The 22,066-nt window shown below is 43.1% G+C and overlaps 1 long non-coding RNA gene across 1 annotated transcript; it reads left to right on the top strand.

The window, feature by feature from the left end:
• The first annotated feature begins 6,553 nt into the window (after positions 1–6,553).
• On the top strand, positions 6,554–21,749 carry LOC141747649 (uncharacterized). The gene is made up of 3 exons (XR_012588787.1): positions 6,554–6,918; positions 20,651–20,708; positions 20,807–21,749. It is a non-coding gene; the product is annotated as an uncharacterized LOC141747649 (long non-coding RNA).
• Positions 21,750–22,066: the final 317 nt, after the last annotated feature.

The raw sequence follows: 22,066 nt of genomic DNA, 5'->3' as shown, positions 1-22,066 counted from the left end.
TGCGGAGTGGGCAGAAGGCAGAATACATAACTACAGATACCACAGTGCTGTCTTCTCTGCTTCTCAAAATACTTCTGTGGTTAAATAAAACTCTGAGGTGCTTTGGTTGTGCTATTCCCATCTGCTTTCATTGCCTTTTTTTTTTTTTTTAATAGCGATGGAATATGCTGAGCTGCAAATGCTGTTACTCGCTGCATTCTTCCTCATCCCCGGAGTTATATGTTCATTTCCAGCTTGTAAAAATAACCTGTTTATTCCATTTCTAAGTCCTGCATGAGGTCGTTCTTATTTTCCCTGTGCTGGCTCCCTGTGGTTTTATCACATCTGGCTGCCCACCTGCGTGCTTCTTCTCAGCTGTGGAGTTTTCCTTCTCCAGAAAATCGCAGAGCAACTCTCTCCGGTAGCAGGGAAACGACGGTCAGTGCAGAAGTCTCTTTGTGTTGAATTAATTGCAAGCCTCACTATTTCAGAGAGAGCAGCATAGCGCCCTAACTCATCCTGGATGATTTTGGGGATCGTTTATTTCTCCAGTTGTCACCAGTCGGACAAAATAGGAGATCACATGCTCTGTACTCCCACCTCCACACTTACGTGTCTCACTTCACCCCTCTTGCCCCCTGCGCTCTCTGCAGGCCTGCCAGGCTAGCCCTTCTGCCGGGGGGGCTGCAGCCGGCGCCTGCCACAGCAGGGAGCTGAGATCAACTTCAACAGGAACCAGCATGGTCACCGTTATCCCAGGGAATAGACAGAAAGTGGTGGACTTCAGTTGTAACAAAGCAGATTGAGGATGGGTGTTCAGAAAAACACACCTTCCAGTAAAAAAAGATAGTGAAGCCCAGGGAGATACCGTTGGGGGTGGTGGTGGAACTTTTTATAGGTTGGACAAGCGTGTCCCAGGCCCTCTGTGGCCAGAGGTGATGCTGTCTTGGAGCTGAAGGATGGGCTGGCTGCCCCCGCTTGGCCAGCTCCTTGCTTTTCCATGGCTGTACGATTGTTTGGTTTCCAAAGGAGCTAGTATTACTATCACTGCTTTGTTCTTTTCCCTTCAGAGACTGCAAAATTGAATTACTAGGCATCCCCTAACTCCACCACTCTTCACACAGCTCTGGCCTCTTCTGAACCCGTCCAGAACAATCTACTCCCAGTCAGACGCACGCAGATGGATCTCTGGAGCATCTGTAGGACACATTTTATGAGTAATTACCTATCATCTATAAGGTTACAGAGCAGCAGCATAAATGTGACCTGCCTTCTGCATTTATATCTACCACAAGACTAAGAAACATCTCTAGCAGACCAGAAAGTTCTCCAGCCCCCAAAGCTTCTCCAAGATGGACTATTTACTATCTAGCGCCTATCAGAGAAATGAGATCTTATCCAGCACAGTCACTCTTATGTCCACTTGTCCTTTCTCCTTTAATCCACAAGGGTCTCAATCAGGATTGATCAAAATACTGAATGAGAAACCAGCCAGCACAGGGGATTTATTTTTGACCTATTTTATGACCTATTTTTCATTTGCACACTGATAGAAAATGCACGCTTGGCTTTGGCACCCTGTGTGTGACACATGCAGAAATGTTTCCTGACTCACGTACGACAAAACCTCTCAGCCACTGGGCTGTCAAATACCACGTTCACTCTGGTTATTTGCCATTCACAGTGCAGGACTCGCCCACACAAGGCAGAAAAATGGCACCATTTCTCTCTGACCTGCAGGACAGTCTCATGAAGATGACAGTCCTTCCACAGGACTTGTTAGGACCCTCTCCACTAACCTCACCAGGAGCTGCACCAAAGGACAACTGTCATCCACCCCAGCGGTGACAGCACGGCAGCCTTAGTTTGGGCAGTTAGGGGCACCAAAGGGGTTACGAGCCCCAGCCTGGACAGAAAGTCAGGAAAACCAGACATGTAACTCTTTGGATTCCTTTGAAGACCTCACCTATTCATTTGTGGAAGTATTTCTGTTATTTGACTTAAGCCTGTTTGCTTCTGTTTGGAATGACAAGACATTTTTTCCTAACCCACCACTAAACACAGCCTCATCAACCCAGGGTGCGAGGCTCATCAGCTCCTGCTGGAGTTGGGGTCCACTGGTAGAGTTGCACAATATACAGCTGGGGAAGCTGCAGAGAGACCGTGTCCCTTTAATTTTATACTTCAGCAATTCATGAATATATCTAGCAAAAGAAGTAGACTGTTTCTGGTTGCTGCTAAAATACAGTTCTGGTGTCTCTATTACCGGCAATCTATTCTGGGTGTATTTTATGTTAGGTACAACAACTGTTAAGATGGCAGTTTAATCCACTTATTATGAACTACGTGTTTCTTCCAGAGCAATAAATAAAGAAAAAAAAAATCTTTTCATTCTTAGACAAGGAGAAGAAATTTATCTGTGGAAACCAAACCATAAACAAGGCAGCGTTGTCACTGTCAAGGCCTCAAACAGAACAAAGGCATTAAATGCCAGCAATACATCTTCATGGTGGGCAGCTGGCTGTTAATGCAACTCAACACATTCACTTCGCTATTTATGACACCCCTTTATATGCCACTGTGGCAGGGACTGAAAATACAAGCTTAACTTCACTTGGAGACAGAGATCCAAGCTGGATGTTTGTCTGAAATGTCCTCTTTAGTCTGGAAACTGCTGATATGGTGAGTAGAGAAAATAATGTAACAAGATAAATGAATTTATTCTATTTCATGGGACTTCTCTAAATGGAAGAAGCACTATGTGGTGCTTCACTCTGTGCCAGCTTCAATCGAGAGCTACGCTGCTTCTTTGCTGTTTACTTCTCCCAGTTACGATGGCATCATCCAGATGGAAATCGCTTGTTTGTCTCTCTGTGAACAAAACTGAGTCCTCTTGGGAAGTTTCCATCCATCAGTCTGTAGGCCTGGCATTAATTTGGAAGTACAGGGGAATTTCTTGCCTTGTAACTTTCTAATAACCTTTTCCAAAACTCAGAGGCTGAATTTGGCCTGAGCTTTAGAAAATATTCAGGCCAGAGCTCATTATGTACAAACTGTTTCGCTTCCTTTCAAACCAACATGAAAAAAAAAGAAGAAAAAGCTGAAGTTTCAGTTCTGCAAACAGCTCAGCACTTCTGAGCACTAGCGCAGTGGCTCTGCTCCAAGACCTCTGTTGCCTCCTCCCTTCCTACCTGCAACGCCTTGGGACTGCACATCCAGTCAGTGTTTGGGGAAATCACATGAAGAACAAGTGTTACGGAATTCTTACCTCATAATTTGTGTTTTTTAAAAAATCATTCAAACCACAAACTGTGCAAGTATTTGCAAGAGCAAAATGAAACATGTTTTAGAGCTGGTTGTATTCAAGGGAAGTGAAACATCAAGGAAATATATGATCCCGCTTCAAAAGTCATCCTATTTTTTTCCCACATCTCATGAAGTCGTCGGTTCTTCAGAACTTCCCAAATGAATCTGGAGTAAAAGCAATGCCTCGCAGTGGGGTTTGACACTATTTTCGCCACAGTCAAAGCAAAAGCTCCCATTGTAAGCAGTAAAACCCTGGAGGGAATGTGCCAGCCAAGAGAGATTAAACATTCTTTCTATTGTATAACAAAAAGCGTTGTAAGGTTGATTACAATAAAAGCTTTCCAAAGTGACAGCATTGGGTTCCTTCTTCCTTTTCTTCCCCCTTAAGCTATTACATAGTTATAAAAAGAAATAACACTTCAGTAAAGTGCATGGTCATTCAGTGTTCAGAAGCTGGATAAAACGTACATTTATTTTTCATGGATAGAGAGCTTACCATGCCGGCCCCTGGGGGTGAGCCGCGGAGCCGAACCTCTCGCAGAAGGCTGAGCTGTTGGATGGCAAATGGGAAAATTTATCTTTAAAATACCCTGCTATTGTTTTGAGATTGGCCAGGTTTGCGTCAAACTTTCTAGTCTCCAGGAGGCAGTGTCACCAATGTCGCAGCGGTCGGATAGGAGTTATATGACTTGTGAAGAGTGTCTGTTTGTTTGTGGCTTTCATTGGATTTTTTGCAACACGCCTAGTTTAAAGTCAGAACGCTGAGAAGCTTCCCAGCTACAATCCCACATTTAGTCACTGCGATTTGAAAATCACTCAAACATCCCCTAGCTGATAGAGTCAGTCACAGCTCTGCTGACATCTAGTAAATCCTCCTGCCCGAGCAGAACAGCCTGTCAGCAGATAACACCTTGTTTTCCTGGGACAGACCAGTGAGATTGGATCCCACTCTCATCCTAGAACGTTTAGCGTGGTGGAAAACTGCGGAGATGAACGGCACAGATCACTCCTTTTCCTCTTCATTTTACTTTGAGAAATTCAATGAGATTTGCTTTTGTTTATCTGGGGATCTCAAAGTAAAAGTCAGAAAATGTAAACTAAAACAGGAGTCTGCCCTTCTGAAATGAAACACGTGACCTGCAATTCCCACGCATCACCTGCACACCGCGGGTTACTGCAGTTCTGCGTTTATCCAGTTAGGAACAGAATGGGGCAACAAACCAGGTCTCATCAAGCTGATAGACAAGGAAACATTTGATCCGAATTTTCTTAAGAGAAAACCATCCTAAGTGATACCAAAGCTTTCTTGTTTTTATGATAACTGTGTTTTCTGTGAGCAAACCATCTTGATAGAAATTTCCCAGCTATCTTTTTCAGGAATAATTGGGTTATGATAATGCACTCCCTTGAAGAGAGACTGGAAAGATTAGGCATGCTTGCTTTGGAAAGATTAGCCACGCTTGTTTTGGAAAGGAGAGGTCGTGATAAAAATAATGACTGCTTTATCTAAGGCATATCAGAAGTCTTTAACTGTGTTTTTACACAAGAGTGGGAAGATATCTGTTAAAAAAAATGACAAGTTCAAACTCATAAAAGGGAAAGCAAATTTAGTAAGATTTGAGACTATTGGATGAATACCAAGAATAGACAGAAGTGACAAAGGTGGCACCGAACATCTCCCAGCCTCAGACTAGAGTGTAAACGTTCCCAACTGAAAGAAATGCTGAAAAAACCCTCGCTGTGTGCAAATGCCATAAAATCCATGGAATGCCCCAAAGCTGTGGGCTTTTTGTACTGTTTTCTTTTCAGATGGGTTGAGCACGATCAAATAAATCCTTGTTTACTTAAGAAGGAAATGGTTTCAACTGAATTGAAGCCAAATTTTCAAAAAGCCCCCCAACAATTTCACGGAATCTAGCCTCATACCTGTCCGTTAAAAAAAATCAAACCAAGCAAGGTTCCCTTAAGTGTTTGTTTATAAATGTTTTTTGTATTTCCGCTCTTCTTACTGTGAAGTTTGGAAAAGACATTTCTTTGGGATTGTGATGAACAACTGCAGGTACCTGCTGCAAATAACAGTCTTTGCTCTGAATGTTACTGCTCTACAGTTGGGTGCCATGTAAGGGACAATCCTAGAGCGGGCTGTGTAGGTGCAACAATCCCTAGCTTCCTTGGCACCTTGACTTTCTCTCCAGGAGCAGAATCTACCTAACTGCAAATGCACAGTATCTCAGTCCAGACCCTACATAAACCAACCGTATTCACAGACAGAGAAGCGAAGGGGCCATCCGCTTCACCTTCCGTCTCCAAAACAGCCACTAACGATCCTCAAGTTCCTTCAGCCTTTATGTTAACAGGGATAGCTAGTTTGAAAACGTGCACCTAAGCGCTATACCTCTTCTATTTGAATCATCACCCTTGGTTTTCATGATGTAAGCAGAGTTTTGGTTGTTTATTAATTCTTGCATTAGTACACAGACATCAAGGATGTTTGATGGGACTCCCTTCTTATTCCTGTTAGGGACAAATCTCTCCACCAGATTTTTAGGTTCGTGCTGAGTCCACCATCACTTATAGCTGCCTGTAGATTTTCTTCTCTTCTTTGTTATCTCACTTCGCTATTGCCAACCCCTTCACTAGAGCAGCAATAGGCAAAGATTTCCTTCACTTTATGAAGTGTGCTTCAGCTTTGATCATCAGCTCAGGTTATCTCACCTTATGATACAGGAGGTCAAAATTACCCTCTAGAGTCAAGCGTACATCAAGGGTGCATCTAACTGTGGGCACTTATTTCCCCAAATCATACTGCTGCATCCCAACAACTTTTAAGGCTGAGTCTCTGACTTAATGCTTTAAACAGGGCAGATGGCACAAAGACTTCCATTGATTTCAGTCACGTAAGGGCAGACTTTTCCTTCAGTCTATCCTGACCCGTGTGAAAAAACACTTTCTAGGCTTAAATATCCACCTGGAGAGCAGGAGATGTGTTTCTCCGGCCCCTTGCTGGCTGTGGTGCTGTTTCCCGGCGAGGCAGGGGCAAGCACAGCTGAACCTGCTCGGGCCAAACCCTGCCGTGCAGGAAGGAGAGGGAGGGGGCACACCAGCCATACTGAGCTCAGGTGGCACTTGTAAAGAAGGAAATCAAGGCACTCAGGTGCTGCTCTGAACTCAGAAAGAGTTCTTACCAAGAGGCAGTAGGTAAACTGGTACTATTGCAGGTTATATAGGTGAGGAAGGCAGGCAGATGGAAGCTTAGTTTCTTGCCGGCTCCAGCAGGCCAGCTGTGACAGCTGGGTGAAGCAAGCCAGCCCCTACAATGTGCTCTGAAGAATTTTTTCTGACCCGCTACCTTCATGTTGTCAACCTTTGCTGCTAGTGACTTTCTTTATGCTTCTGAGAGCTGCTACGTGGGCGCAGCAGACTCAATGTTTGCGCATTGCATCTATGTTGTCCCACCCATGCTGTGGAAAACCATGTTTGCAGAAGAAAACTTTTTGGTTTTTTTTTTTTTCCCCCCTAAATACCACTTTTCTGGTTTGTTACTAATTGAAAAAGGGGTTTGTGCTTGAAGTTTTCCATCATCGGTTCTCTGTGGATGAATCCAAGCTGCACACTCGCTGGACAACTGCCAAGGTATTTATCTGTTTCTCATTGGAGTTCTAGTGGGGTTTCCCTTTTTGATATTCCAGTGGAGCAAATAATAATTGTAGCTCTGTCAGTCCAGCAGAGTGTATCAGCAGCACACTTTTGTGGGTTTCCCTTGCTGGTGCAAACAGTGCCTGGTTCCCTGTGGAGTTGCTGTGGGTCCAGGATAGGATCCCCATGGTGCTTTTAAAATGCCTCACTGCAAACCTTTGTGTTACGTGACGGTGGTGTCCTGCTGGGTCTCTCTTGGAGTGTGACTTTGCAAGCTTCTGCTTTGAAGGCTGTGGCGGGTCACGGAGTACTCCTTCCCGTGAGCTTGTTCTTAACCCCACAGCACACCTCTGGTCGCAAGCCGTGCTTGGGGTTCATCTGGCTGAATAAAAAAGCTGACGAAAGTAGTGGTTACTTTTAAATCCCTGCCTTTTATGTGTTGCCCAGTTCAGTTCAGCACACATCTGAAGCAAGCCAGGAGCAGTGTGCAGGTGGCTGGGAGCGTGCGGCAGGAGGGGGTGTAGAGGGAGGAGCGGTTTCCAAGCAAGGCTGCCCACGAAGGAAACTCTCAGGAAAATGTAGCTTAGCTGAAGTGGATTTAGCTCTAAATATATGGAAAGAAAAGTAGGATTTTTTTTTTTAGTTCTGCTTCTGTACCTTTGGAGAGTGTGGGCGCTTGACACATCATAGTGAGGGAGGAAGAAGAGTCTCTGGGCTTGCTGGGAGATTGGCAGCCACATCTCCTATGATACAGGTATTAGCAACGTGTGTGCACCTGGTGCAGGTCTGTTAGTCTTCCTCCCGTGGGCCCCCATGCTGCTTTTCCTCTGAATCAGTGTCTTGTAACGTGTGAGTGTTATTAGCTCCTGGGGAAGGGCCTCACAACCTCTCCTGGTCAAACATTTTGTCTATTTTAATGTTTTTTTAAAATATCTCTTTCCTGTTGGACCCAAAGGAAATGGTACCAATTTGCAGATTTCTAGAAGGAATTATTGCTTTTCTGAGTGGCTCTCTTCTGCCAACATGCAACAGTACCATTTCCAGTAGGTACCGAAAAGTTCCAGTTCCGTGTTGTGAGCTTTTTCCCATTGCACAGCCGCTACTACTTGCCATTATTTGTCTTGGAGCCTGCAATGGATTGTGGCACACTGAGGGGCTGGTGTTCCCATGGTGCAAGGTCGTGTTTCTTTTAGATATATGAAGGTTTTGGCTGTAAATGTGGGTACAGGGTATATTAGTGAAAACTTAATTACTAAGTGTCAAATTTCAGGCACAGATATGTTGGATTTTCTGAAGATCCTTAAAGATTTAACTGGTGGCTACCTTATTTAACTGTTTCCAATTTTGGACTCTGAATGCCCCTGTGTTCTTCTGTGGCTGAGTCATGAACTCGTATGGTTGTGGTTTCTCTGTTGTCTCGGTGTTTGGATGCAGGCTGTGTCCAGAGGATGGAAAATCTGTGAGTAGGTGAGAGCTTTGTGTAAAATGGCTTTCAGTGAGGCCTGGGCTATTTACCAGTGGTGCCCTGTGTAGCATCTCCTCACCTTTGTCTGGTGCCAAACGCAGAAGGGCTTTCTGTGGAGGAAGGGAGACTCTGTGCTGTTGCTCCCCCCGGGGACACCATCAGGGAGAGCTTTCTCCTCAGAAGAATTACGGTCCAGATCCAGTAATCTGGATGCGTCTCTAGATGCACCAACCTTTTCAGCTTCTCCAGTCACAAACTCACTCTGACAGTCTCTATTGCCGCCCAAATCACCCAATGAATCAGCATTTGCTTTCTCTGGTGTTTTCCCAGTGAAACACATTTTGTTTAGCGAGTCAGCAAGCAGCGCTGGTTATGATGGATGGAGGCATAAATGTAACGGTCTGTGTACGCTGACACTTACTCAGTGACAGACCAGTCGAGCAAAGCCACCAAATGGGCAGTCGTTCACATCAGCACAATCCAATCCCGCTGTCAGATAACGTGTCCTCAAGATCACCCAGGTAGCTGTCACCTTGAAAGTCAGTTTACCGAGGATCAGATCCCTCGCACTCACTGTTTCAAAAGTTTCCTTGATACGTTTTTATCACCCTTGCCTGAGAGTGAGGATTTCCATAAATTTGCCTGGAGGGTGTTTTGCTCTCATTTGTCACGAGACATGTTGTCATCATCTGCTTGGTGAAATCCTACATAGCAACAGTACAACAACAAATGCAGCACTTCTGATGGAAAACTATTTGAACGGTCTTGTATTGTCATGGAATCTTTCAGCTGAATAAGGTTTTTCCTTCAATGACTATGTAAAAAGAAATGTAGACAAACATGTATGTTTGGGGGGACAGCTTGAGTTGGTCGATCTGGTATGCTTGGGTTGCTCTATGTCACGAGTGCTGCGTGACTGCTCTCAGCATCCGCAGTTGCGGTTATATCAGAGGCTGGGCAATGTGCAGAGACTAAAATAAGGCACTGCTCTGTTGTAGCTGTGTGAAATCATTGCCATATATGACTGTTCCAGAGAGTTTTTGTTGGGAAAGCCAGATTCGTCTCCCTGTTCTGCTTAATTCACGCCTGTAGGTACCTGCAAGCTGGAGAGGCTGTCTGTGGCTGCAGCCTGGACCCATGCAGCACCCAGCACTGCCACCAGCTATGGGACCTGCTCTCGGTGCCCAGCATTGCATTAAGCTTGCTTTGTCCCCTGGGGCTCTAAGTATGAGTGGGAATTGTGTCATCTTGTACGTAATTAAGATAAGGTTGAAAGTGTTTTAATGAGGAAAAAAGATTCATTTACTTAAATACCTAACTTTTTTTTTTCTTCAAATATTTAAGGATAGTAGATCATGCCTTTGATTTTCATGAGACTGATTAACTCACGGGGCCTTCAGAGAGCAGTTAGGTGTTAGAAATTAACTTCTCCCTTATGGTGCAAGCAGTGATGGCAAGCTTTTAACGTGACAATGGTTCCTCAAGAGCTCAGGGGCTTTAAATAAGAGTATTGAACTTCATGAATAAAGTGTGAGCGTGTCTAGGAAGGGTTTAGGATAGAGCGGTTACACGTTCTTTACTCCACATCTCTACTTTAACTTGAATCTGTCCTCAGTTGATGTGTGTTCTGTACACTAAATAAGTTAAAATAAGCTAAGTGCTTATACATGCAATGAATGTACAAAGACTTATTGCTAGAAGTAAAATAGGATGATATAAAAACTGTACTGAGATACAGACTTTGGAATGTAGGTGCCATACCTGCAATGTGTACAAGAAAATGGTATGACATAAGATGTCTAACATGAGATGAAACACAGGACCCAACAGCTTATCTTTGAATTCTCATACTTACTAAACCTGTTTCAGACAAGGCAGTTGTCAAATTTTTCTTTTCTTCGATACAGAAAACTTCCCTGACTGATTTTTCTTGAGTTATTTAGTTGATACGGACATCTGAGATAATCTCAACGTACACGGAACATCCACGTTTCATGGAGTGAATACACTTTGGCTAGATGAGTCCATTCTTCAGCAAAACATTTGCGATACCAAATTCTATGCTTACTCATTTTCCCTGTCCTTTTGACTCCTATGAGTCTTTTCTGCCTGCAGCCTCAGTCCATATTGATGGAAAACCTTAGAGAATTCAGATAAGCTGATCTTTTTGTAAGGAGCTGAGGTGCAATAGAGTACGAGAAGGATTTATGGCATAGAGCCATCATATGTCCTCCTGAATTCGGAGTTCACTGTTGTGAACGCGAGATGTAAGGTATGTGTGCAGAGTGCCAGGGCTTTATCTCCCCTGAGTGGCCTACCTTAGCTGCTTTTGAGAGAGATCACGTATCAGAGAAAACATTGCCTCTGCCCCTGCAGTGCAATCTGAGCCTCAGCCTTGCTACTAGACTGTGTGCTCTGGAGTCCTGGGGCGCTGAAAGAAAGGAAGAGTAAGCTAAATGTCCTTTAATCCCTTTTACCTTAAACCTAAAATTCTATTTTAACGTTCATGTAATAATTATTGAAAATGTTGTTTCCATTCCAATGTTCTCAATAAACATGGATAAGGGAAACTTGCAAGCAGAACTCTCCTGGCTTTAGTTGTACCTGCGGCTTGAGCTCTTATTCAGATAGCTTTTGTCTTATTCTTTAAAGAATAACTCTGAAATCATTACTGTCCTTGTCATCACAGTTGAAGGATCTCTGAACTAGGAATGGCGAAATAAAATGAGGCGAAATATGCTCCATACTATGAAAATGTGCCTGTTGTATGTTTTTAATTTAAAAAGTGGATGACATTCATTATTTGAAATGTTTTGACCAGATCTGCATAGTGCTGAGAGAGAAATTAAAAATAAAAAATTCTCCTATTTTGTAACCTGTTTAGTTTTGGGGTTTTTTTCCCCAAATTACTTGTAGTAAAAGCAAGCCAGCTGCACAATAAAACCATGAGCTCTCTAACAAAGCAGTACGGAACAAAGACGGGCGGCGTGGTTCTGACCACAAGTGCAGGTGGACTCAGAGGAATGTAAGTGTTGCTATCAGGTTAGACTTAACATTCCAGTTAACTGCAAGATAAGAAAAACCCACCTCAAAATTCATGGCAGCAACAAACCCATACACCTGTGGGTGGCATTATTTGCCTTCTTTTCACTTTACTGTGCAGGGCAAGAAAGCAATTACCAAACTGTAGAAACAAGTATTGGTACGAACGGAAACGAATGATGCACAGAAGTTCAGATTCTGACAAATTTCTTTCTTCGCAACACGAGGATTTTGCAGAGAAAAAAGTGACTACTCTGTACTACTACTCTCTACTTTAGCTTCTGCTTGGCTATTAAAAGCTGCGTGAGCAAGGACAGCAGTCTGGAGTGTGCTCACAAAGCTATTTGCACTGGCAAAAAGCAGTGAAATACCTATATGAATAAAGAATATACCTAGGTGTCTTTAAAACCTAGCTACATCTAAAATAGATCCCAAAGATTATGTGATTCAGGCTGCCTCCCTACGATCGAATGCACCTAAGCCATAGACCGACCTCTCTCTGGCCTTAATCCCCTGCTTTTGTGGGTGCCCTGTTGGCAGGAGCCCTCTCGCCCTCCTCCCACCACTGCGAGGGGTCTCCCCAGGCCTTGCTCGACTTCTCCTCCCTTCGACTCACACCTTGCTCTCAGGTAACCCCATTTGCAAGCACAAATTCTGCTCCATCCCTTAGCTGATGTTTCCTACTGTCCGTCCAAGAGAACATCTAAGTTTCTCTGATGGCCCTTCAGAGCTATGTGGCTGCCAGCTCTACCTCCATGTAGCTACAGACAGATTAATCTTTACTCCTACCCTGCTGCTGCTTTTCTAGACCAATATGGACAAAATCCTATCTGTTAGCTTGAAGCACTGTTCCTTACTGACACTTTTCTGTAGGTGCTTTTATTCGGCCAATGTCTAAATCTTGCTGATTCCTGCTGCAAAACAGTACTTTTTTTTTTTTTTCCATATTTATACATGAACAAGGCCTGAAATGCAGCTTAAGTTGTGTCCCATTTCAATTACTGTAGCAGCTGTTTTTCTTGTCTTGGTAACTGTGGTCTTCCTTCCTGGAAGCTGTTGAGAAGCCTCTAGAAATGTTGTTTCCTTAGCCCGTCCCCTCGACCATGTCACCAGCTTTCTTTGCTTTCCATCACTGCTTCCCTCTTCCCGGTGTCCTGGTTTGACACCCAGCCACATTAGGAACAAGCAGGCTGCTCCCTTTTGCAGGACTGCTCGTGGCGGCTTCTCTCTTCTCCTCCCAGCTTTCCTTTTTATTACTCTTGAGTTACCAGCGCTCACCTGGCCCCTGTTAAAACCCCTAATAGTGCAGCTACTACAAGCTACCTTGAAGGTCTTCCTATGCTCATCAGGAGGTCTCTATAACCAAAGCCACCTCCCAACCTCTTCTCTAGTTCCTCCATAAAAGTTTCCTTATTGGAAATGAGTGGGCAGCTGAGGGTTCCCTGTCCCGCGGACCTGCACGGGCGTCATTTTCCCCCTCTGTGTGGGTTATGGCCTCTGTTTGTTCCACAACAGGGTTTAGTACTTGTTTTGCTACTCTATTTTTATGTTCTCCATTTATCTGTAACTTTGAAGAATGGGATTCTGGTTTGGATGTCAGGTTTTCAGGCACTGCAGTAATACAGATAATTAACCATAGCTGTATATGTCTGACACTGTGTGCACATGGTAGCTTTTGTTTTACTGACGTGTTCCTTAATACACTGCCGTGGCCAAAGTATGCTCTTGCCTTTGTGAACGTGACCTACTGATTTCGGTGACAGCAGGGGATGGTTAACAAGAATATTGCAGTCTTGTTGCTGTTATTTCACTATCAAAGCAATTTATGGTGTGGTGAGATAATAAGAGTAGACAGGTTTTAGCTCTGTTTACAATGACTGCATTTAAGAGTAACTCAAAAAAGTTGGCACTGCTGACAAAAGGCATAAAAAAGAAAGAAATCATGTTTGATTGTTTGTGAAGGGGAATGTGATTTCATCTCTTTTGTTGTCATTAAACTTGGAAAAAGTAGAGGTTCTCTTGACAGTGATTAAAACTATCATTTAATCTTTTTTTTTTTGGCAGACTATCTGTTTAAAATAGATCTTCAGATCTTGGATTGGCATTTAAGATGGAGAAGGGACAATTCTGAAAAAGTTATATGCCCTACTAGAGGATATTGTAAACTTTCACTTTGATAAACCGAAAGAGATAGCAATCTCAGCAAAAATTTCTCAGCTGTGTAATGAATTCCGTATTTTTTTTTTTCCTTAAATGCTTAAGGCTGCATTTGACTTATTTATTACCAAAATAGGATGAAGCTAAATCCTGATCCAGAGCCCACTGAAATCTGTGATTATTTCCAGTGGCCACAAGGGTCTTTGAAAGACTCTTACTCGAGGATTTGTTCCATCAAGCTTTAGACATTTAACTGAAGTGCTTGAACTCAGAGCGTACTTAACCTGTGCTCCCCTACAGATAATGAGATGTTGTGTCAGCAGGCAACTGATGTCCTGCAAGGGCTGAATTGCCCTCTGGAGATACCTGTCTCTGTTCCTTGGTAACTCTCTTCAGTGGTTATGGTCTTTAGGTCCCCGAAGTTAAGTGGGATGAATGCGGAACTATGGTATGAAGTATCCAGGCTGGTCTCACTAGATACCAACAGGGTGCCAGAATGGTTACACAGTTAACTCATAAAGGTTTTTAAAGCAATGACGCTTCTGCTAATGTGGACGCTGCAAACTAGGTTCGGTGTGGGTACGGATGTTGCAGGCTTCCTCATTTCTTCTTGCCTACAAGTTCGATTCAACATTTGAAATGAAGCTGTTGGGAAGTTTCTCCATCCACTCACACCTCTCAGTTCACATCCTTTCTTTTAATACCCACATCCCCAAAAATATGCACAAGTTTTGTGATTATCTTGAGGGGAAAACAGAATCAGGTTGTCTTAATGTATTAACTTTTGTCATCTGAATGCGTTCCTCTGAATTGAGTTCCTGTGATAACTCTGTGAAGGCTTTTTGGTGCCGTACCGTTACTTTACTCCACCGCCCAGCAAAGAGCAATGTCTCACAACCAGAAGCACTGGATCTCTATGGCTGGAGGCAATCACTCTGGAGCCGCTCATGTTTGTGCTGCCTTCTGGGCCTGAAATACCCTCTGCTTTGGAGGTGGTTAGCAAAGGCTGCATTACAGCCTCCCTGCAGTTGTTTTGACAAACCTTTAAATTTTCTTTCCTACGCTTCAAGGTTGGAAAAAATTAGCTCTGAGGTATAAATCAAAGTCTTAAGCTCACAGCCTTAGGAAAGAAAGACGCTATAATAAACAAAGCTGTATGAAATGAAGGATTGTAAGAGGCTCAGAGGTCTGTCTTTCCTGCTATAAAACCTTTTTCACTCCTGTATGGACTCTCTACTCCTCCATCTTTCCTCATTGCTTCAGTGCTTCATATCTTTCCTTAAGTCTCTCCCCCTCAGTCATGGCCTCAATTCGTCATTGTCCTTGAGTTGTCTTCATAGCAATGATTTCTCATTTTGATTTATTTAGTACTTTGCAAGCCTTTGCATTAGAACAAAATAACGAAGTAACTGCAAGGTGATGACAAATTGGGTTGTTTTTCTTCAGGGGCCCGATTCTCATCTTGGTAAACTGACATTGCTTCATGACAATGAACACTGCCACTTCTGCCTTCCATTGACCAAATCTACAAGCAGCAGAGCTTAAGGAATGCTAGATGAAGTAATTTCACTGGAGAACAGCTTTGTTATACAGCTTTGCACGAGTTCAGTCTGTTATAGCCCTGGTTCCAGAGAACAGAGGAATCCTTATCAAGCCATTAGGAGAAATCTGAAGTCATTTTGTACCATTAAGATCCTGCAAGTGCCTTTTCTGGAACCTACAGTCTGGGGCATGGATGTTCCTCAAATGAAACAGAAGCAGCCAGTGGTGCCGGCAGCAAAACAATAATGTGATTTCATGTCCTAGATAAACCCTGCGGCAAATCCCTGCGATTTACGTAAATCTCATCAGCACACACACCAAGGCCCCAAGACAGAATCCATGAGGCTCTTGGGTCTCCGTGTGTGTCCAGAGGGTGCTCGCTGCGAACTCCCTGCTCTCCATTTTGTGGGTGAGATTTAATGGTCAAGTCTGGTGTTAATGACTGAATCTTTTCTGCTCCAGCACTTTATTTTATGTTACTCTATGACTTTCCAGCTGGATAGCTCCAGTACCAGTGGGGTGTGATATATCAAGCACATTAGGAATCTCCTATGTTACTGCTTCAGACCTACAGAACCCATATATCTCCGTGTTTATTGAACTTTCCAGTTGAGACCTCAGAGGTAAAAGTGTTTTACTACTAAGATGCTTCATGATGTAAATAGCTCAATAAGCCTCAGAAGGCAAAAGCTTTAAATTACTAATAAGAGCAACGTCCCCTTCCAGTATTGAAGGGGCTCACTTCTTGAGCCCACAACATGGTGGTCAATCCCCAGAACCGTCATTAATGAAATGTGCAGAGCCTAAAGCCCCTGGCAGTCTGGCACCTTATGATCTCAACTTCAGCAAGGGCTGATGCCCCATCCCTGGAAAGATTCAAGGCCAGGTTGGACGGGGCTCTGAGCAACCTGATTGAGTTGAAGATGTCCCTGATCATTGCAGGGCGGTTGGACTAGATGGCCTTTAAAGGTCCCTCTCGACCCAAGCTATTCTATGATTCTGCAACTGCAGATTTTTGATTAGTCTTATCTTCTTTTCTTGTCAATGTCATTAAGTTAACGTCTTTGGGACTGCAGCAAAACACATGGGTTTTGTTTTCTTCCAATTCCAATATGGCATGCTGCTGCTAAACATGTTAATTGTCACTAGTGTTGCCTTACATTTAACTCATCATGGTTGTTTAGTATTTAGTGATGTGATAATCTTATGTGAAATGCGTTTGCAGCAATAATACTTATTGAATTATTTTTGTCATTAAGAGGCTATGTGACAACTTCATCTGCGACTTCCACTTGGGGGAACTACCAACAGGGGCATTTTATCTTTATTCAGTCTTTCACCAAAAGTAAAACCTGCATTTGATGTGCAATTTTAAGATTTAATTATGTGCTATAAGACTCCCAGGTGAAGGTACAATAACTTATTTGTAGCAGGATGGGACAAAAAGCAGAGAAATTCTTCCAAAGGATTGGTTTCCTAGCACTTTCTTTGCCAGGGCATTTCCTAGAAGGGATAATTCCCTTCTTAGCAATTGAGAACGTCACTTGATCAAAGCACAAACATTGAATCCTTAGGTAGTTACTTCATACTGCGTGAAGATCTGGTGTCTGACTGGCAGTGAATGTCAAGATCCTATCTGGAATAGATATAGCTTTTTTAGAATAAAGTAGTTTTTTAAATCCCTTCTGAGAATAGTGAGACGGCAGAGGCTGCACACATGGTCTAAACAGAAGAGAAACAAGTAATCCCATCTGGCAGGCAGCTGAGGACATACTGTTTATCAGAACACTTTATCTACTCCAGGAGATTGGAGTTGCACATTCTCAAGCATCTCACATCTTAAGGTCAGAAGAAGAATAATGCAATTTTTATTTTTCAGAGAGTTCTGTTGTTTTATGATCTAACCTTTTTCTTTTCCTGGCCTCCTGCACTGTTACGGGCAGCATTTCAGCGGATGTTTCCTTTGCTGTGCGAGAACCTGACTTTTACCTATTTCTTCCCTACTGCTAACTGTTGAGGCTACAGCACCAGTTGCATTCATGTCACATCATGTATGTCTTGATGACTGCAGTTGCACAGCTATTCAGCAGAGACATGCAAAGCACTACTGTAGCTGTCTCTCAAATCCAAAACAAATCTGCAAACTAACAAACAGAACGGTGAATCATAAGAAATATGGCTATTTTCTATCTGGCATGGTAACGTAATAGCAAACCTCTCTCCACATAAATCTAATTCTTGCACTAGCAGAGCCTGAGAATGGCCAAAAAAAGGCTGGGGGCGGGGAGAAACCTCTGCAAGTCCTAAACCAGGGAAAGCTTGACAAAGCGAGGTATAGACAAAGACATAACTTGTAACAAATAGTCTGTGCATGTTCAGTGCCTTGACCTCCACAGGTCTGGAAAATCAGGCAGGGCTACATACAGGGCAGGTACTGATTGAGTTGCTCATTCCCATCAAAGATTTCTGCTCTCCCAAAATCCTGATGGGTTTGTGAGTGCTCCTGTTATATCAGAACACTTATATGAGCTGCTCTCAGCTGCTGTTTTCATACGCAGGGTAATTAAACATCTCTTCTATTTGTGAAATGACTGTGCTAAAGAAGAAAGAAGAGTGTCTTTCATAAGATCTTCATTTGATGTTGACTAGCAATCCATCCCATAAAACTCTTACTCTCCACATCCAGTGCTGCAGCTGTAGCAGATGCTGCAAATGAAGAGCCCTCCTTGTACAGGAGTCCCTGAGAGGATTCAGATAGTCAGCCCATTACTCATGCTGGAGGGCAATCACTCCCAAGCAATCTTCACTGATGTCAGAGGCTGACACGGTATGAAACTTTGAAAATATAAGATCAAGGGGTTGAGATCCAGCTTCTTACTGTGTATTCAAAGTGAAGTGCTATTAAGGAGGGAATTGCTATGAAGAGAAAGGCTATAAACTAAGTCATAAATACTGGTTTTTAAATCTTCTGTAAGCAAAAACTAAAAAAAAAAAGCCTAATTCTAATAAGCACAGTAATACTAATGCTTGATAGGCATGTAGAAGCCCTCAGCTTTATCTGTACCAGATGGACTATACTAGGCTCAATCAGAGGGCTGTGTGGATGCAGTACCAAGCTAATGTACAAGTTACCCCCAGCATTTGGCACGCTGGTTTTGTAGACTTCACTTAGGTGGCCTCACTAGAGTCCGTGTGCTGCTGGAATGCATAGATCTGACTCCCACGAGTAATCCCCAGCATCAGCGACCGCTGAGGCGAGGGCTGGTCTCCTGCCAGAGTCACGTTAGCAGTTGATAAAGCACTGGGCTGCTGTAGAAGTGTGAGGTCAGGGCTGAAATATCTAACTTTGGGATGGCTCCTCTCTGTGTCTATGGGTGTTGCAAACTCCAGACTTCCAAGGTTAACAGAGACTTGTCCTGGCCTCCTGAAGGTACGTAAGTGAGGCAACTTACTAACACCAGGCTTTCCTCACAGGTGCGAGAACAAAAATCTCCCTCATCTAAAAGAGCTATTTGCAGTATCCCAATCCAGATTACTTGCGTGCCTTGGCATATCCAAATACTGGTGTGAAGCTGATATTTATGAGAGGAACACATAATTAGCTGCATACTATTGCAGTTAAATATATATGATAACCTGGAAACATCTGCAGTCTGTATTTCATGCTGCTTTCTTCTTAAAACTCCTTTGATTTTTAAGACTGGTCGCCTCTGGTGGTGACGCATCATTTGTGGAGATGTGTACTCAAGTTTGGTGCAGAAGGTCCAGAGCAGGCTGTAGGGATGGTACTAATAAATGATTCACATTGTGGTAATGGTACTGCTGAAGCAGCCACTCAGGGATGGAGATTCAAGGCTTAGCACTCTAGAAATGATGGGAGAAACGCCTTTCATCCCAGGAGAAATTAAATTTAGCTTGGAAAGAAAAATATAAAGATCTCAAAATATTCAGTGGAGCTAGACCAGACCTAGCCATGCATTAATAATCAAACAGCAGAATTCTGTGCAAGTCTTGCACTCAAAGGTATTTAAGAAAAAAGAAGTGTTGGGGATAATCACAGGCACCAACACTCATACTTTGGGACCTTTGCCCAATGAAATGTGAAAGGAAAATAGATTTTAGAGCTGAGTCTCTTGGAAAATGCACTACTCCTTAGAGGGTGGTATTTTGCTCTTGGCCAGATAATTACACGAACTGTGACTACACCAGCTTCTTGGGCAACAGAGGGGCTGATAATATAATGAAACAGGTCAATGGTACCACTACTAAGAAAACTGCCCGTTGCTAGATTTATAACACTAAGCAATTTGTCAGAAACTTGAGTTCATGAGAGACTGATATGTAGACAGAAAACAGACGTCAGTTTCTTTTCCTTTTATGTTGTTTTTGCCACATCTGCCTATCAGAAGGCCTGGGAACTCCAAGACTCCAAGATTGAGGTGTGTGTTGCAAGGAGCTCAAAGGATTCCTTCTGTGAAGTGCTCTTGTTCACATAGATTAATAAGTGGATGTTTCGTTTTTCTATCTTTTATGAGTGAGCCAGCAGAAAATACTGAACCCTTCAAAGAGAGAGGGCATCGGAGCTGCTGTATGAGAATGCTGTTTAGAATTATCTCATTGGATTTTAATCATACTTTGTTTTGTTTTAAGTATTGTCATGAATGAAGAGAGAAATACAGTATTTGGCCAGAGTCGAGTTTTCTTACCCTTATGACCTCATCAGCTACCCCTTGCTTTCCTGTGCAGTGCCCAGGGAGGAGAGCTGCAGAGCTTCCCTGAGCAGGATGAGAACATTGCTGTAATGAAGCACTTCCAAAGTCATGGTGAAGCAGTCTGTAAATTCAGCATGCCCCAGCTCCACTTAATTTTCCACTGCATTAACACTGGCAGGAGAGTATCTGCTTTCAGTGATTGGAGGTTAACATTAAGCAGAGTAATTTTTTTTTTCTTTTGCTTAGAAGCCTTGTCCATGTTGACATTTTTGCTGTATACCACCAGTGTGTGTGTGTGTGTGTGTGTGTGTAAAAGTGCGTTCCTGGGCGATAGAGAAGTCAGTCTCCCCCAGTCACATCTGAGAAGACTCTTCTGAAGCGCCAGGGAGGACAGACCAGAAGAGCAGAGAGATCTTTCCTTTCTGTAATATCTTTAATCTTTTAAGTAAAATGCACACATGTTTCTACTCAAAACAAAACTAACTTCAAGTTAGATCAAGTTGCTCAGGGCCCTGTGGCCTTTCAGTAGACTCTCTCCAGTTTGTCAATGACCCTCTTACTCTAGAGGACCCAAAACTGCATGCAGCTTTATAGATGTGGCCTCACAAGTGCCATGTAGAGTGAAATAATAACTTCCCTTGACCTGCTGACTATGTTCTTGCTGATGTTGTCCAGATTGTAGTTGATCATCATTTGTATGTTCCCCAAGGGCACGCTGCTGACCACATTCAAACTATTTAATCTGTGTTTCTGAAATATTCTTGGATCAGAGATTAGAAACCAAGTCTCTTTCTCTCCTCTCTCGTTTCAGTGTATCTGACATTTCTACAAACCCTCTCTTAGGAAAATTCTGCTGTGAAGGAGCCCAGGTGGGAACCTCAGATAGGGACTCAGGTGCATAACCTCACCCTTTGGTGTGAGGTCCAGTGCAGGAACTCACTTGTTCTGCTTCTTTCCTTTCTTCTAGAGTACCTGGAAAGCCAGCAGTCCCCTTCACTTCATCTGTCTTTCAGCAATTTAGAATGCTGGAGTCCAAAATGGATGAAAGTTAAGACACTCTGTACTCCTAGTGATGTGGAATGTTTTTTGATACTTCACGAATTTCACACCCAAGAAACACACACAGATACGTTTGCTTTTATGTGAAACTCTTCACTTCCTCTGAAGTTGTTGCTTTAGGAAATGATAATGATAAAACAACCATTTATCTAAACTGCTTGGTGCCTCTTGTGTAATACGGGGAACTGGGGGCTGCATTGGCAGATACTTCTGTTGTAAGAATGGAGGATGTTTGCCGTACATGTGTTGGTTGGTTTTGCTTTTAAAATGGGAATACCCCCAACTGTCCGCTCTCCTATTGCACTGCAACACAGGCAGCAGCATGGCACTCCTGGGCTTAATGTACTGCATCTCTCAATGTTGTGTAAATGTAATCTTGTAAAACTAAATCTCCTAAAATTTCTTCTACCAGTAATATGCAGTCTCCAGTTTTGGACTCCTATATTCTTGTGAAGGTCAACTTTATCAGGGAGATACAATCCACAAAATAGTGTGTGGTCCTAATTCCCAGAGATCCAAGTTATAACTGGAACGTTAGCTTCTTGTGAGACCAGCTCAGTTGATAAGCGAGCAAGGTGAGGAAAGGGCATGTCTCAAACTCCAGGACTGCCCTTTTTGTGCGATGTCTGTTAAATATTACAGATATAGGTAGTACTTCTTCAAAGAACAGTGGTTCCAGTGTTGTGAAGACGTGGCAATTTGAGTACAAAGAGATAAAAAGTGAACATTAGGCCACTCCAAAGATAACCAAGCAATATACTGTTTCATCCAAGCTGAATATCTGTGTCTTCCAGCAGAGAGAATCAGTCTCTCCAAGGAGATGAAAAAATGATTTCCCCCCACCTCCACACAAAAAAAAGTAGTTGTTTGCACTGCCAGCTCCCCTGGCTAGCTTCTCTCCAAATCAAATGAAATTGTAGGGCAACATACAGATGGATGACAGGACGTGGAAGGTTAAATTAACATCTGACAGCCTGGTTGTCTTTTCATCTGCAGCTACTTCTTGTGCAAATAAGTTTCCCAGTTCTCTGTGTTAGCAAAGATGTGAAGACTAGTTCTGATGCACTTTTGAGCAACCTTGATCTTGGCTTTATTCACAAACAAATGTGTATTTTGTACGCAGTTAGGCCCATCACGTTTCCTTTCCTCAGAAAAGCTACTGCATGTT

Source organism: Larus michahellis, chromosome 8 (assembly GCF_964199755.1).
Source record: "Larus michahellis chromosome 8, bLarMic1.1, whole genome shotgun sequence".
Taxonomy (NCBI): Eukaryota; Metazoa; Chordata; class Aves; order Charadriiformes; family Laridae; genus Larus; species Larus michahellis.
The sequence above is the reverse complement of the archived record's forward strand: the minus strand, read 5'-3'. Positions and strand labels throughout refer to the sequence as shown.